This window comes from Euprymna scolopes, chromosome 11, assembly GCF_053919585.1.
Source record: "Euprymna scolopes isolate OS-2025 chromosome 11, ASM5391958v1, whole genome shotgun sequence".
NCBI classification, from domain to species: Eukaryota; Metazoa; Mollusca; class Cephalopoda; order Sepiida; family Sepiolidae; genus Euprymna; species Euprymna scolopes.
This window is the reverse complement of record NC_136492.1, coordinates 18008266-18023009: the sequence shown is the minus strand read 5'-3', so window position 1 is coordinate 18023009 and position 14744 is coordinate 18008266. Positions and strand designations below refer to the sequence as shown.

The following is a 14744-nucleotide window of genomic DNA, read 5'->3' as shown; positions in this document are numbered from 1 at the left end:
TCCTAAAATTATGAAAAACGATAAGATAGAAAAATAATGAAAAACTGTCCGAAATTTGGAATTACAATATTCACGTGATGTAAGCAACAAAACTTAATTATCTCCCCTGCCAACTAGCCTCTAAGTGAAATATAGTGATTTTGCTCGATTTCTTTTTTCATGAATAGTTATTTTTCTACCTTATCGTTTTTCATAATTCTTGGATATGTTACTATTTGCAACATAATTACAGAGGTACCATTTGTTTTACTTGACATTCAACATTTAGGTCCAGACATAAATAAACATTGAAGAGAATCTGGTAAAAGAGGCTTATTATAGGTTTCCTTTGTTTAGGATTTGAAACTGACAATACCAGTATTGTTTTGATTTTCTGCAATACGTATTTAATGCTTTTTTTTTTTTTTTCTTTCTTTTTAAACTTCACGCCAGTGCTCAATTATTTATGTCCAACTAACATATATATATAATATATAGATATATAATAATTTCCTATGTATGCACATATTATATGGTAATAATATATAATGTATTGTATGTGGGTATATACATATTTATTTCACTGCTCAGTATTTGGTCAGAGTTTAGTAGTCCTAGTATAAAAATATCTATGCTAAGCAAGCTACACAGAAACGTTCATTGTAGTATTCAGCTTGATTTTCTGCTAAAATAAACCAAACGTTTGTGTGTAGATTACTTGTCAGATATTCTCATACTATGAATTTATATACATATATTTTAATTATTTATTCGAGGGTAAACAGTTACATATGGTCGAATAAATAATTAAAAAATATTTTGCTCTTATTATTGAGCACTAACAACCTTATTGTATTCATTAGTTCCGACTTTTGAACATCTCAAACCTGAACACACACACACATACATATATAGTGTGTGATCCACAATAAGATTTAACCCTAACCCCACTCATAATAAAGGTGTTTTAATAAACTATTAAAAATGCTATTTAAAGTAAATCAGTATTTTTTTAAACAAAAAAAAAAAACTCAAAAATTATACAAAACAAAAGAAAAACAAAACAAAAAATATTAAATGTAAACTAAGTAATCTAAAAAAAAAAAAAAAAAATTTATTTTTCATATGTGATAGAGACCTTTATATATCAATGTTGCCAGATCACAGAAATAGAATAGATTGATGGGTTTGTGTGCTCCCCACCCCCCTTTTTCATCAAGGGGTTAGGTGACTGAAGGAGGCACTGTGATGACAGACGCAGCAAACAGCAGCAATGACAGCAGAGAAAGTGGCAGCAGCAGCAGCCAGTCATCCGAAAATCGAACAACCAGAATTAAAAAAAAAAATTAAAAAAAAAAAAAAGAGGAAAAAGCGACAATTCAGCTTCACTTTCGCCCGCTGCTGCTGCTGCTGCTCCCTGGACCAGTGCCACCAACTACAGAGCTACGTAATTTGTCGACAATGTTGCACAGCTTCAAGACAGGACCAAGTTTCAGACCCAAATATTTCAGCATCATATCACTGCTCAGCAGGAGGAGAGCTTTGCCATCAATCTCCTAAAAGAAATAAGAAAAATTCAAGTCATTTTCTTTTGACAATATATAATTTTGACTGGATAATCTATTAAATAACCAAGGCAGTTGTCTTTATGTATGACCAGCTAAAATTCTAAAACTTCAAAACAAACACCCACAAAGTTGCTATTTTCTTATTGGTAATGGCTTAGAAGAATAAAATCTAAAATTTAGAAAAAAAAAAAAGTATTTATATAAAATATACAGTGCTGACATAACATTTAGAGACCCATTCTTAGCATTAGGAGAGGGGGTCTTTTCTTTAAACTATTCTATACTTTCACCTAACAATGTAATAAAGATACCATAAAAATTTAATTTAATTTGAAAATCCTATCTAAAAAAAAAAAAAAAATTGCATGATCTACGTTCTGCATATAAAATTCATTTGTTGTCATTAAACTGGCACACATTTTGAGAGGCAAGGGGTCTGTTTTCCAGCCATTTGATTTAACTAAAGGAAAGTATAGTGCTCTTGCAGAATTGGACCCGGATCCTCAGGATTTTCCGTCAATTATGGTTAGAGCTCAACCGGCAATCACCGGATTAAGCTGAGCGAAGTAACAGACAAATTTCAAAAACAAACCAGAAAAGACAATAAAAATAAAAGCCTACGGTAAATTTACTGAACATATAATTTCTTTTTTCAAGAAAAGTTGCATTTTGCATTGTTTACTTGCATTATTTTTTGCAATTTTTTTTTTCTTTCAAGAAAAGAAAAAAAAAAATTTTTTTTTTATCTTAACAGTAAATTGTTAGGTGAAAGTATTTTTTTTTGCAAGAAAAGTTACATTTTAGGGTTTTTTTTTGTTGTTTTTTTTGTTTTTTAAATTGGCAATAAACCAAAAGTCGATTTAGCATTTCAACATTTGAACAATGCTCGGCTTAATCCAGTGATTACTGGTTGAGCCCAAAAAATAATTGAGAGAAAATCCTGCAGGAGTGCCGGAAATTTTTTTTTCAAGAGTTATTTCCCTTAGATCAACACATTTCTTAAATCTATAAAAGAGATGAATGGGTGGAGAAGACACGATTAGGCGTGGTGATGGGTAGAAATTTTAATAAAAATTTTACACTAATAGTTTGGCTGGTTAATAGATAAAAAAGGAAGTTTGATGGTAATTTAAAGGTTTCTTCAGTCCTTGAAGATGACCGCAATACACATGTGCAAAATCCAAGGGAGGTAATTCATCAAAAGTAAGTAAGATTAATACAGCTGTCATATGAGACCCACGTTGAGAAGCTCTGCAAGCAGCTAGCGATGCATAGGTCTGCTCTCAACTCTGGCAAACAGCTCAACAAGGCATGTAGGACAATTGCCGGTTACCTGAAATCAAGCCATCTGTTTACAGGTTGTTCGGAATCATTCTTCCACAGATTCATGGAGAGGTGACAGTGAAAGCAAAGCAATGACAATCGTTATCCCCTATATGGAAATCAAAAGGTGCTGCAACGCCTACAATTTCGCAAGAGCTTCATCACTATCACAAGCCTGAGACGGACAACACCAGCAGCCTTCCATGTGCGTCTGTTGAAGACGACAACAAGGTTCTGGAAGATTCTGAACCGGACCCGAGTGAAGGTCACTGAAACACTGGATAACATGCATAAGTTGGGATATGTACAGGACACTCTGAATCCCTGTGGCGCCATCTACAGATTGAGCGAAACGCTATGATGAATACCATTTTCTTTGTACCAGGTCAGCACAAAAGTTTTTGCCAGTTTGTAGAAATGGCATTTTAAACGATCGTAGTTTATTTTATGCATATTAAACGTATCACAACGATTAATTTATAACCTTTTTTCAGATTATTAAAGTAACATTCATATTTTTTCTGCAATATTCTCGCCCATGTTCACCCAAAAATTACCTCTAGTTAACAGACAGAAAGTCATCTCCCATGATGATAATGCTCTACTCACACAGCACTACTGACCATATGTCTCCTATGAGAATTTGGTTCAGAAATCCTTCCCCACCCTACATATTCTCCTGGCCTAACTCCCTTGAATTATCACTTATTTCCAGAATTACAAAACCATTTAGATGGCCTTAGGTTAACATCACAAGAAGACTGAACAAGAGTTCAGTTTATATTTGACATCAAAACCCAAAATAATTTCACAAGGGAGGCATTTATAAGCACATTGACAGATGGAATGAAGTTAGAGTCAACGTCATTATTGTTATATGAATAAAGATTTTCAAAAATATACAAGACGAAATTTTAAATTGGCAAAAACTTTTGTACCAACCTGATATATGCAAACAAGAAAATTACAACTGGTAGTTTTCAAATATCAATGTGGAAAAAACTTCTGTTGCGATGAGCAACTTACATTTCTAATTTGTCATTTGCTTAAAATCGAGACAATTATTTTCTTGATTTCACAGCATTGGAGGGAGGGAAGGATAGAAAGAGTTTCATTCCTAGTAATGTAAATTGACATAAATTTGGATGCTTGTTCATAACTCTCCCCATGAAAAAATAAAAATCTTTGATATGCATACATGAAATATCATACACCAAAAATCATGTAAATTGATGAACTTTTATCTTTAAGCAAATTTGAGAATTTTTCTCGCCTTGTCCTGCCCTACCCATGTTAAAATGGCTGTCTAAAATCTTTTAAAAGTTTTAATTTTAAATTATTTCCCTCGTCTTGCAAAAAAAAAAAAAAAAAAGTGTTCAGAGATTAATATTTGTCGTTTAGCCATAAAATTTGATTTTCATTTTTTTTTTTTTTTAATAAAACTACTATATCGAATTAGGTGATTTTTGGTGTACAACGTTTTCTTTTCATCACACGTATATGCAGATTTTGGGTTTGTATTACTGTACACATAGATTCGAAAAAGTTGTCAAAAAACAAATATAGAACAAATAAATGTTATCAAAGGCAAGATAAGTTACTTTTCTACCTAACTGGATATATTTTTTGTGTTTTTATTCAGTGTAACATGTTTATTCAGCTCGAAAAACATGCAGTGTTTACCGATGTATTGGAAAATTCAAAATGGCAGCCGACTCTCTCTCGGAGAGGGTACGTTCGGGAAAAGGTATTATAAATAATAAACTAGACAAAATACTGTTAGAAATTCGCTCAATATATGTTACCGTGACATAAGTTGATATATATTCGGTTGTTTTCTAACAGTATTTTGTCTAGTTTATTATTTATAATACCTTTTCCCGAACGTACCCTCTCCGAGAGAGAGTCGGCTGCCATTTTGAATTTTCCAATACATCGGTAAACACTGCATGTTTTTCGAGCTGAATAAACATGTTACACTGAATAAAAACACAAAAAATATATCCAGTTAGGTAGAAAAGTAACTTATCTTGCCTTTGATAACATTTATTTGTTCTATATTTGTTTTTTGACAACTTTTTCGAATCTATGTGTACAGTAATACAAACCCCAGATTTTTAATTTTATTTTTTTTTTTTCATGGTTGCGTGTGGTGGTCTTTGCTTCATAAATATTCCTAATATAATAACACCTTTCTTATTAGGTTGAGTACATCAAACTAACAAAGGAAAGGCAAACAAAGTACACTAAGTCTTACTGAAACAATAAGAGTTATTCCCCTTATCCGATTTTTTATTTTCAGTTTAATATTCTTGTAAATTAAATTGTAACAAAGATTCACAATCATTTTTTTTTTTTATATCAGCAAATGACATTTTTATTTCTGCTGTACACGTTTCGCAACCCATAACGAAAAATTGTTTTTATAGGTGGCTTTTTTTTTTTCTTTTTTTTTTACATAGGCATCACCGCTTATCAAGGCCAAGAGCCCACTCGAGAATAAGGGTTAAAGAGTGTACAGTAGTCAATTGGACAATATAGTAATCATTAGTAAGGGAAATTTGGTAAATTTGCTAACTTAAGTGGAACGGCTCATCAAAAACTTGTTTACGTTAAACTTGAAGACAACCATATTGTAGTCAGCAGGAAAACAGAAGACAGTTCCACAGGCGTGCAGTTCTAAGAAAGAAGCTTTGTTCATGGAATCTATGTTTAGGTTTAGGCACAGATAAAGAGTGGGGGGAATTATTGATAGTGTTTTCAACTAGACAAGTGTTTCTTGTGAAAGTTTGGCAAGGGAGGACCGATTGAAGCTTAGTCAAGCACTTGCCATGAAAATAACAATGAAGCAAAGACAAACTCACAACATCTCTTCTGTGAGAAAGAGGTTGCAGAGAAGAGAAAAGGACATCTCCTACGAGGCTACGAAGTCTATTTTGAACTCTATCAAGGCAGGATAAGTCCTTTCTAGCAGCTCTTGCCCAGATGTGGCAACAGTACTCCATCCTTGGATGTACCTGGCTCTTACTGGATCGATAGAAGGATCCCACCATTTTTCTAGTGGCCTTGGCAATGGATTTGATGTATATGTTCCATTTCAGATCAGGAGTAAAGGTCAAGCCCAGAAGCTTGTCAAAACATGAGGCCTCCCCAAGACGAGAGCCATTTATTTCAATTGATACCAGAAGGAGATCAGAGTGTTGATAAAAGCTTGGTTTTAGATGCATTAAAAGTAACCAGCCACTTCTTTCCCCATTATACCACATGCTCAAGATCAGAGGAGAGAGAATCAGAGAGAACTTGGTCGTTTACTGTCTTAGATATGCTACCATAGATGGTAGTGTCATCAGCATAAATGTCTACGAATGATGTAAGGATGTGATTTGGAAGATCACAACTGTTTTAAAACAAATTAAAAAAAAAAAAAACAGGCACACTATTCCAAAACAAAAAGGTAAAGTTAAGATTAGAATGGCATATCAAAAACAAAAAATTCACTTTAAAGATAATGATCAAAGATCCACCCCCACCCACTCCCAAAGCATCTAACAATGTTAGATCCTCAAGCCAGATTGTCTTTTTTTAAATTCAAAACTGGAGAGGACTTCATAGACATTATTGAATTGCTAGATACAAAATGATCATCTTTGAAATGATTGTCCCTGAAGAGCAGCTTATGAAATAAAACTAAATACAATATTTTTCATTATGTAATGGAGCGCTTATATGCATGTTAGAAAATAAAGAAAGTCAACGTTGAAGAAAATGGACGTGTAAATGTGAAGGCGAGAAATGGCTGGCTGCAGCCGTAGGAAGGAGAGTTGCTCACCAAGCAAGATGGATAGATGGCAGCGAGAGCCCTTTTCTTAAGTGATGCCGAAAGTAAAAGTAATAAATAAATTTGTTTTTTTGTTTTGTTTTTTTTTTTGTGTTTTTTTAATTCAATTTTCACCCCAAACAAGGCACAGTGCCACTTTGAAGTAGGGGGCTACTATCGGGGACATAATTTGCAGGGGCATTATGAAGGGAGATGAGTAGAAAGATGTCTGTTCACATTACACTTGAACTTCTGCATGTCAGTACAGTTGGGAAAGCAGAACCCCAGAAAGGAAGTTCCAAAGACTTGCAATTCTGGGGAAGAAACTATTGGAGTAAAAGGCTTTCTTACACCTAGGGATCTCTAAAGGGGTGGGACTTGGTTGCTTGTCGGGGGGGGGGGGGGGTAGTCACATTGAGGAGATACAAGTACTTGCAGTTCTTCACCATTAAAGTATTTGTAGAACAGGCAGAGGGATGCAACATTTCGTCGACTCGCATTTTTATTTATTTCCAGTTTTATTTTTATGAATCACTAAAGTAAAGCATGACGGCCATGTTACAATTATAGGTTGTGAAATGTGCATATGGCGGAAAGAAAAAAAATATATAAACATGAATTAAAAAAATAAATAAATATAAAATGATTGTGGACCAATTCTTTCTTTAGTCATCGGGATGCAACTAACCAATATGCATCTTATTATAAATTTTCCTAATGTCTGTTTGTATGTGTGAGATGCGGTTTATCTCAGCCTACAGGCAACCCACCCAAGCAAGTAAGGTACCGAAATGAAGCTTATGACCCAGCAGATGTTTTAGTGATATTTATATCCATGTTTGGTGTATGGAAATGCAAAAAAAAATAACGATTTACTAAACAACGTTTTATTTACTGGATATTTTTCCAGTACAAGGACTCAAGTTTGCCCAGCTGAGCAAACTTGGGTTCTTGTATTAAAAAAAAAAAAAAAAAAAATGCATGTCTAACTTGTACCTATCCCATGTTGCTCAGGATGCAGTGAAGCTGCCTTAGCTTTTAACTTTTTATTACTACGCTGCTTCCCAAATGAGTATAACAAGATCTTTTTTAAGTCCAGTGTTCAATTGCAAGCCCGTCCACTTCGATTTTTACCAATTTAGCGCATCGTTCAATTCTATCAAAAAGTGTTGTTCATCACCAACTAACAGTCTCACCAATCTTTATCCTTGAGTGGCCATTGCACCTCGATAAGCAATTAATCATTACCATATAATAAAATAATTTGTTTACACTTTAAGCTTATGGTAGATAACCATTAAATTGAAAGCAAGTTCTCCCCCTTGGTGATGAGTTAAGAAAATCTTTGGTTCCTCTTGTTATAATAGTGAAATTCAAAATATTGAATTTTATGTAAAAACCAATGATATCTATTTAATTGTCATGTCACACTAATGAACATATCCAAAAATTATGAAAAACGATAAAGCAGAAAATTAATAATTAATGAAAACAGTTTTCAAAAACAATTAGCTAAAATTAAGTTTTGGTAAATTGGCCAAAGATTTTCAGTTTTCAGAAAATATTTACCTCCATTTTGTTAGGATTACTTTTTTCATTTATAATTAATTTTTATCTTATTTTTTGTAATTTTTGAAGATGTTCATTACTGTGACATGACAAATCAATATCATTGGTTTCACTTAAAATTCAATATTTCAATTTTCACTAAAATAACAACAAAAAAAAAAATTTTTTATAAGATTATAAACAAGTGAAACTGAACTAATCAGAAGCAAAATTTGATTTGTCAGCTTGAATGCTATTTGGGTCAGTCTTCGAAAAATTTGTTTAAAAAAAAATCATTTTCACCAAATCATTGTAGATCAATAAATTTTACAAACTTAAGTGAATGTTCGAAAAGGTTTAGAGGTTAAATAAACTATTTAGCCATAGAAACAAAAAAATGAGGAAAATAGAGCAAAAGATGAAACTCACATGTTTCCGGAACGATTCTGTGTGGGATTTTAAAGCTGGATCAGTATCACAAATGTGGTTGATTACATCATCAATTGACCAAACTGAAGGGTCACCGGATGGTTTGTGTGGTCTGTGGTCCGATGTCGTAGAACTGGCTGCAACAGAAAAAAAATCTAAAAGTCTTAATTTTCTCGAAACAATGTAAAAGTCTGAATGTAAAAAATAAGACTCAATCAGGATTTTGTTTGTAACGTGACTCCCAAAAGATAGGAAATCTACAGAAAGCCATTGTTTGTAACGTGACTCCCAAAAGATAGGAAATCTACAGAAAGCCATTGTTTGTAACGTGACTCCCAAAAGATAGGAAATCTACAGAAAGCCATTGGTCAACCAGCCTTTAACTGATTTACACTGAGGAATGAATGGACTAAGGCCATTAGGTTTCAGCAAACACCAGTTATTGAAATCGGGAGAAATCTTACGACGAAACTATTAGAACTGAGCAGCAAGCTAGTGGCCGAACTGCTTGAATGAGCAAAATATGCTTGCCTATTAATAATGGTGCAATTCCAATATTTTTCCAATTTCAATACAACTAGCCTGGGTGCTGGGCGTTGCCCGGATGTTTGGCAGTGCGTGTTGAGCAAAAAAAAGTAGTAGTAGGCAGGCAGCAGGCTCGAACTTGTACCGCGAAGAAGGAAAAGAATGTGGAAAAAAAAAAAAAAAAAAAAATGTGACGTCCTTGTCGTTGCGTCCATCACCAAATCAGAGGTGGCGAAGGTTTAAATTAAGGCTAGTCAATCGAAAAACGGCGATGACTTTCAAAAACATCAGAAAAAAAAAAAAAAAGAAAAAGAAAAAAAAAAAAAAAAACGAGACCGCCTTATAGAAAAGTGCCCATTTGAGGGTGAAGGAATTAATGTTTTTAGCCAATTTTTTGATATTTGTTGTCCAAAGGGTTGAGCTTCAAAATGATACTGATCTTGTGAAAATCCGTCGCCTCTGTCGAAAGTTTCAGGCAGACATACAAACATACATACATTTAAAGACAGGTGAAATTTATATGATAGATTACTAATTCTGTTCTAAATTCCCGATTTCCATTCTCTAAATATTTATCTGTAGAGCTATTTTATTTCATTTTCATTTTCAGATTACTGTAAGAACCGGAGTGATATATGCATATATTTTTACAAAAATGTGGGAACGATCTACAGATTTGTTTTGCTGATATTTTATTAATAAATATTTATCATTTTCGTATTAATACCAACAAAAAAGACAATTTTTACAATTTCCTATTATTGGGATTAATCATCCCAACCCGTCTATACAAACACAAAATGTTATTGACTGGTCAGCAAAACAATTGCATAACTAAATAACTCATTCATTGTTTCGTTCAGATGTTCATCACCAAATGTTTGTTTGGGAAAGACATTTTTTCCTTTCTACTGCTGAGACAGCACAGAAGTTGGTGTCACCTCGGAATCTGTTGGTTGACATTGTCACCAGGTCAGTGTCCAATTCTTTTTCTGGATTCCCCCACTATACTTGGTATGATTTCTAAGTTACAGTTTATTAACCTTTGGAGATTATTTGATGTTGCAATAATACCTATGTAAAATTAGTTAACGGAAATGGGGATATGTTAACATGTTAATAGAAATAAACAACGCATCATTAAACCTGGATATATAAACTGTAAAAGTCGCTTAAAAAAAAAAAAAAAAATCTCACATCTAAAAAAACTAAACTAAAGAAATTTTTTAAACATAGAATGAAAACTAAAAAAAAAAAAAAAAAATATATAAAACTCATGTGATTTTTACCTTCTGCTTCGTATGCTAACATCTTCCGCTGAATTTTGTGCATCCGAATTCCTTTTTGGCTATCTATAGATTCTGTGGAATATCGTCTGTGAGCACCTTTGTGGTGTCTGGATTCTCGTGCCTCACGGGACTCCCTCGATTCACGAGATTCTCTAAATTCCCGAGGTTCGCGGGACTCTCTAGATTCGCGGGATTCCCTAGACTCATGGTTTTCACGCGACTCTCTTGACTCACGAGATTCTGGGCTATCTTCTGCAAGAACAAAGAAAGGTGGCATAAAAAAAAAAAAAAAAAAAAAGAAAACATTCTTACTCGGCTACAATATCAGGTCAGAACATAAAAGCACATTAATTTATTTGAAAAGGTTTCAATAACATAAAATACAAAGTTTACACACTCTTTAAGATGAAAGTCTACAAAGCTCTAAACCATCTCACCGCTACAATGTTGCATTATGGGCCTGTTTTACAAGTATTTTAATAGAACATGCTCTGATGAATTCATCATTTCGCAAGCAATTGAAGTCTACTCTCTCTCTCTCTCTCCTAAACAAGGTCCAAAAAAGTCTCCAATCTAATAGTTCCCACACTGTCAACCAAACTCAAATTTCTGTCCCATCACCACAACATTGTATTTGTGTTTGTTTTACAACTATTTTAATGGAATGTGCTCTGATGAACTCGTAGCACTTGTGCCCTCTTGACATAAATACTTTCAAGTAACCTAACAAGCAGCAAAATCCCACCCCTTCAGTGTAGAGATCCCTAGATACCGGAAAGCCTTCTACTCTAATAGCTTCTTCTCGTACTACTCGATTCCCTCCCTGCTCCTGGTTCCCTGACTCTACTGACATGCAGAAGTTTAAATGTAATGATCTTGCTCATCTCCTCTACACAGGATTCCAAATAGTAGCCCCTAACATTCAAGCGACAATATTCCTTATTTGGTAGTGAACATGACTAAAAAAAGAATAAATCCATACTCCTATAAATTTGTATTTTTTGTGTATTGATATTCATATTAAAAACTCTTTTTTCTATTTATTTAAAAAGAAAATACAACTTTATATATATATATATATATATATATATATATATATATATATGGGTCATGGTCTAGCTAATTTGCATACTCTTTTAAACAATCATTTTAATTCCCTATTAGTTTTTTTTTATTTTCTTATGGGATGATCATTTTTAGATAATTTATACATGTAATAATAATGCAGATATTCTACATGATTTATACTTGTGTAATATTTGTGTAAAAAGCTTATAGTAAACACAATCCTCTTTCTATATATATATATATTTGTTTAAAAAATTTTGCCTACCAAGCTCCACTGTCAGTTTTTAGTGTACAGACATGAAACTTAATATATAGGGTATTCAAACTCATGCAGAACTTTATATTTCGGTTTTAGCCAGGGAAAGAAAATTGGTGCAAGAGTGTGAAAATTAAATAAAAAAAAAGAAAAAGAAAAAAAAAAGAAATTTGCCAGATGAAGGTCGAATGGCAGCATTACAAATGCATAATGTAATATCTATTGGTTCATGTTTTAATTTTTAGCCTTGCAGCAAACATGTCTTCAGGTATTAACGTTGAAGTAAAAAGTAAATTGTAAGCCAAAAGTTTTGGTTTCAATTCTCAGTGGTGGCGCGCGAGGCATTTTTTTTTTTTTTTTTTTTTTTTTTAACTTTTTAAATCATTACTATATATTAGGTCCAATATAATAAATACGAAATCTGCATTAATCAAAATATATTTAAGCATATTTTACAACCAATGCTGCCAGCCTGCTAGTATATATAAAATGAAAAAAAAAAAAAAAAATGTAATCAGGTTCAATATGCCCTTTTTATTATTTATTAGTGGAATCCATGGAAATTTCAGTTATATTCTACATTACTTATATATTGCTACTGTACCTAAAAATATTTACGTTCTATGACGTCTGACACAAACTCAAACCTTACAATATTATTATACCACCTTTGTTCAAACTGAAACATACTTATCTAAGTACCTGGATTAATGTATTCTTTAAATTTATTTTCTGGCCAATTTCTTTTAAAATATTCTTTGTGTCTAGGAAAGTTCTTAGGTCTTGTATCGGAATGCCTCCTATAAATGTTGAGAATCGATAATCGAAAAAAAAAAAAAACTAATTAAAGAATGAACAGTCCGTTTTTGACCAAATTTAACACCCTTATACAGCCTAACATCGCAAGTGTGTTTCAGAAGTTTATCACCGCACAAGCAGAAGGGTCTGGTGTATAAAAATCAACATCGACATGAGCACGTTCAAAACGAATTGAAACATGATACTTGACTTTTGCATTTTAAACTTTCATTTAAACCATTATATAAAAATAATTTTATAAAATCAACGATAGATTCATTACATTGCAATGTAGACTAAAATATACTGTGGACCAAGTCACTGTGGGGAGGCATGTAAAGCTTTGTAAAGGTCCCCAAATAAAACAGGCAATCAATCGGTTTGATTGAAAAATGGGTGATTTCCCCAATTTCAATAGCAATAAAAGTATTGGAAGTTTTCAAAACCAAAATTAGTTGGCCCTGTGACTAATACTGCGGGGTTCATCTATTGTAATAAATGAAAGTAATTGGAAATAGGAAACGTTAGTGCAAGAAATGGAACTCCAAAATTTTGTATTTATACATTTAAAAGATATTGTGCGACCAGGTGGTCCCCCACTCAACATTGCCAACCAACCCAATGCTGTATGCAGTGGTATTTTTCTCCATCTTCTCTTCTGGCCACGTCCTCGTCTCTCATATTGGTGGCTGCCGAAGGGTGCACAGTGACTCACAAGTATATAAAAATAAAATGAAACAAAACTCAAAAGAAAACAGAAAAAAGAAGCCAAATTTTACATTATAGTTTTCTGTTGAGGCTGTGTTTGCCAGTCGGTTGATCAAGCTATTTTGATGTAGCGTAAGCCACAACCTGCATTAGACAGTGTCTAACTTGCGACTTCCTTCAACTGTGTCTAATTGGTAACTGTCATCAACCGTAACAAACCCAAGATTGTTCGCAACTGTTCCAAGATGTCATAAACTGTTGCATACACTTGGCCACGACTAAAACTACCTATAAACTCTAAATATATATCTACTTCTGTTCAGTCCTTTGTCTCCAAATAACTACACCATCTTGCTTAACAATACTATTTTTGCTTTCTTTTGCGTTCCTTTCTTCTGCTGATAAACCCATAAACCATGAGTGGGCCTTGATAAGTGGCGATTCCCTTGTAAAAAAAAAAAATAAATAAATAAAAAAAATAAAAAAACTATAGTACATACCAATTTTGATTCGATGGGTGCTAACTTTCAGACACTTGGAGCAACGTCCTTCGAGCGGTTGGCTTGATAAAAAGTTCTCACAACAACCCAGTTCCTCCATCATGCCTTCCAAATAATTCCAGAAATCAGAAATCTTGAATGCTGACGGTAATCGTTTTGTGTATGTTCTGTTGCCGTTGTTGGCTAAAAAACAAAAAAAATATATATATAATGACATGTTCGATAGATTTTGTAGCTTGTTTATTCACGTGTTTCGTCACAAGGGCAAAGTTACACACAATCGCAATGTTACATCTGTACGCTTGTTTTACAAATATTTTAATGGAATGTACTCTGATGAACTCATACTTGTGCCTCCTCAACATACATATCCCCAACAAAATCTCACCCCTTCACTGTTGAGGTCCCTAAATGCCAGAAAGCTTTCTATTCTAATAGTTTCTTCCCTCGAACAGCTAGACTTTGGAATTCCCTTCCTGCTACCTGCTTCCTAGACTGTACTGATATGCAGAAGTTTAAGTAATGTAAACCAACATCTTAATCTTTCCTAGGAATATAGTAGTCCCTTACATCTAAGTAGCGATAGGCCTTGTTAGGGGGTGAACGTGAGTATATAAAAAAAAGCACCTATAAGTTATATCTGTTAATGTAAGAAAATGTGAAATATTATTGAAATGCACACCTGCAGCACAGCATACAACCGGTGAAGCTAAAATTATGTATTTTACTAAATTCATCACAGTGTAATGGCTGGCAATCATAGTACATGTTAAGGAGAGAGTAAGATTGGCTCCTCTTTTCTGTGAATAAAAACAAAGGACTTTTCCTTTTCAGAACACAGACCTATATATTGCAAAATGAATTATGTAACTTTTGTTCATAAAATTGTTCTGGTCAATGAAATATGAGAAAACCTCATTTTATATATAAAAAATA

The 14744-nt window shown here is 33.3% G+C and overlaps 1 pseudogene across 1 annotated transcript in view; it reads right to left on the bottom strand.

Moving 5' to 3' along the window:
• Window positions 1-1052: 1052 nt before the first annotated feature.
• LOC145287781 (polycomb protein SCMH1-like) overlaps window positions 1053-14744 on the bottom strand; it is a 64831-nt pseudogene continuing 51139 nt past the window's right edge. The window contains exons 6-9 of the transcript XR_013869195.1: window positions 13809-13991; window positions 10479-10730; window positions 8665-8801; window positions 1053-1535 (exon numbers count right to left, since the gene is read on the bottom strand). The product of XR_013869195.1 is annotated as a polycomb protein SCMH1-like (transcript). The remainder of the gene's footprint in view (window positions 1536-8664; window positions 8802-10478; window positions 10731-13808; window positions 13992-14744) is intronic.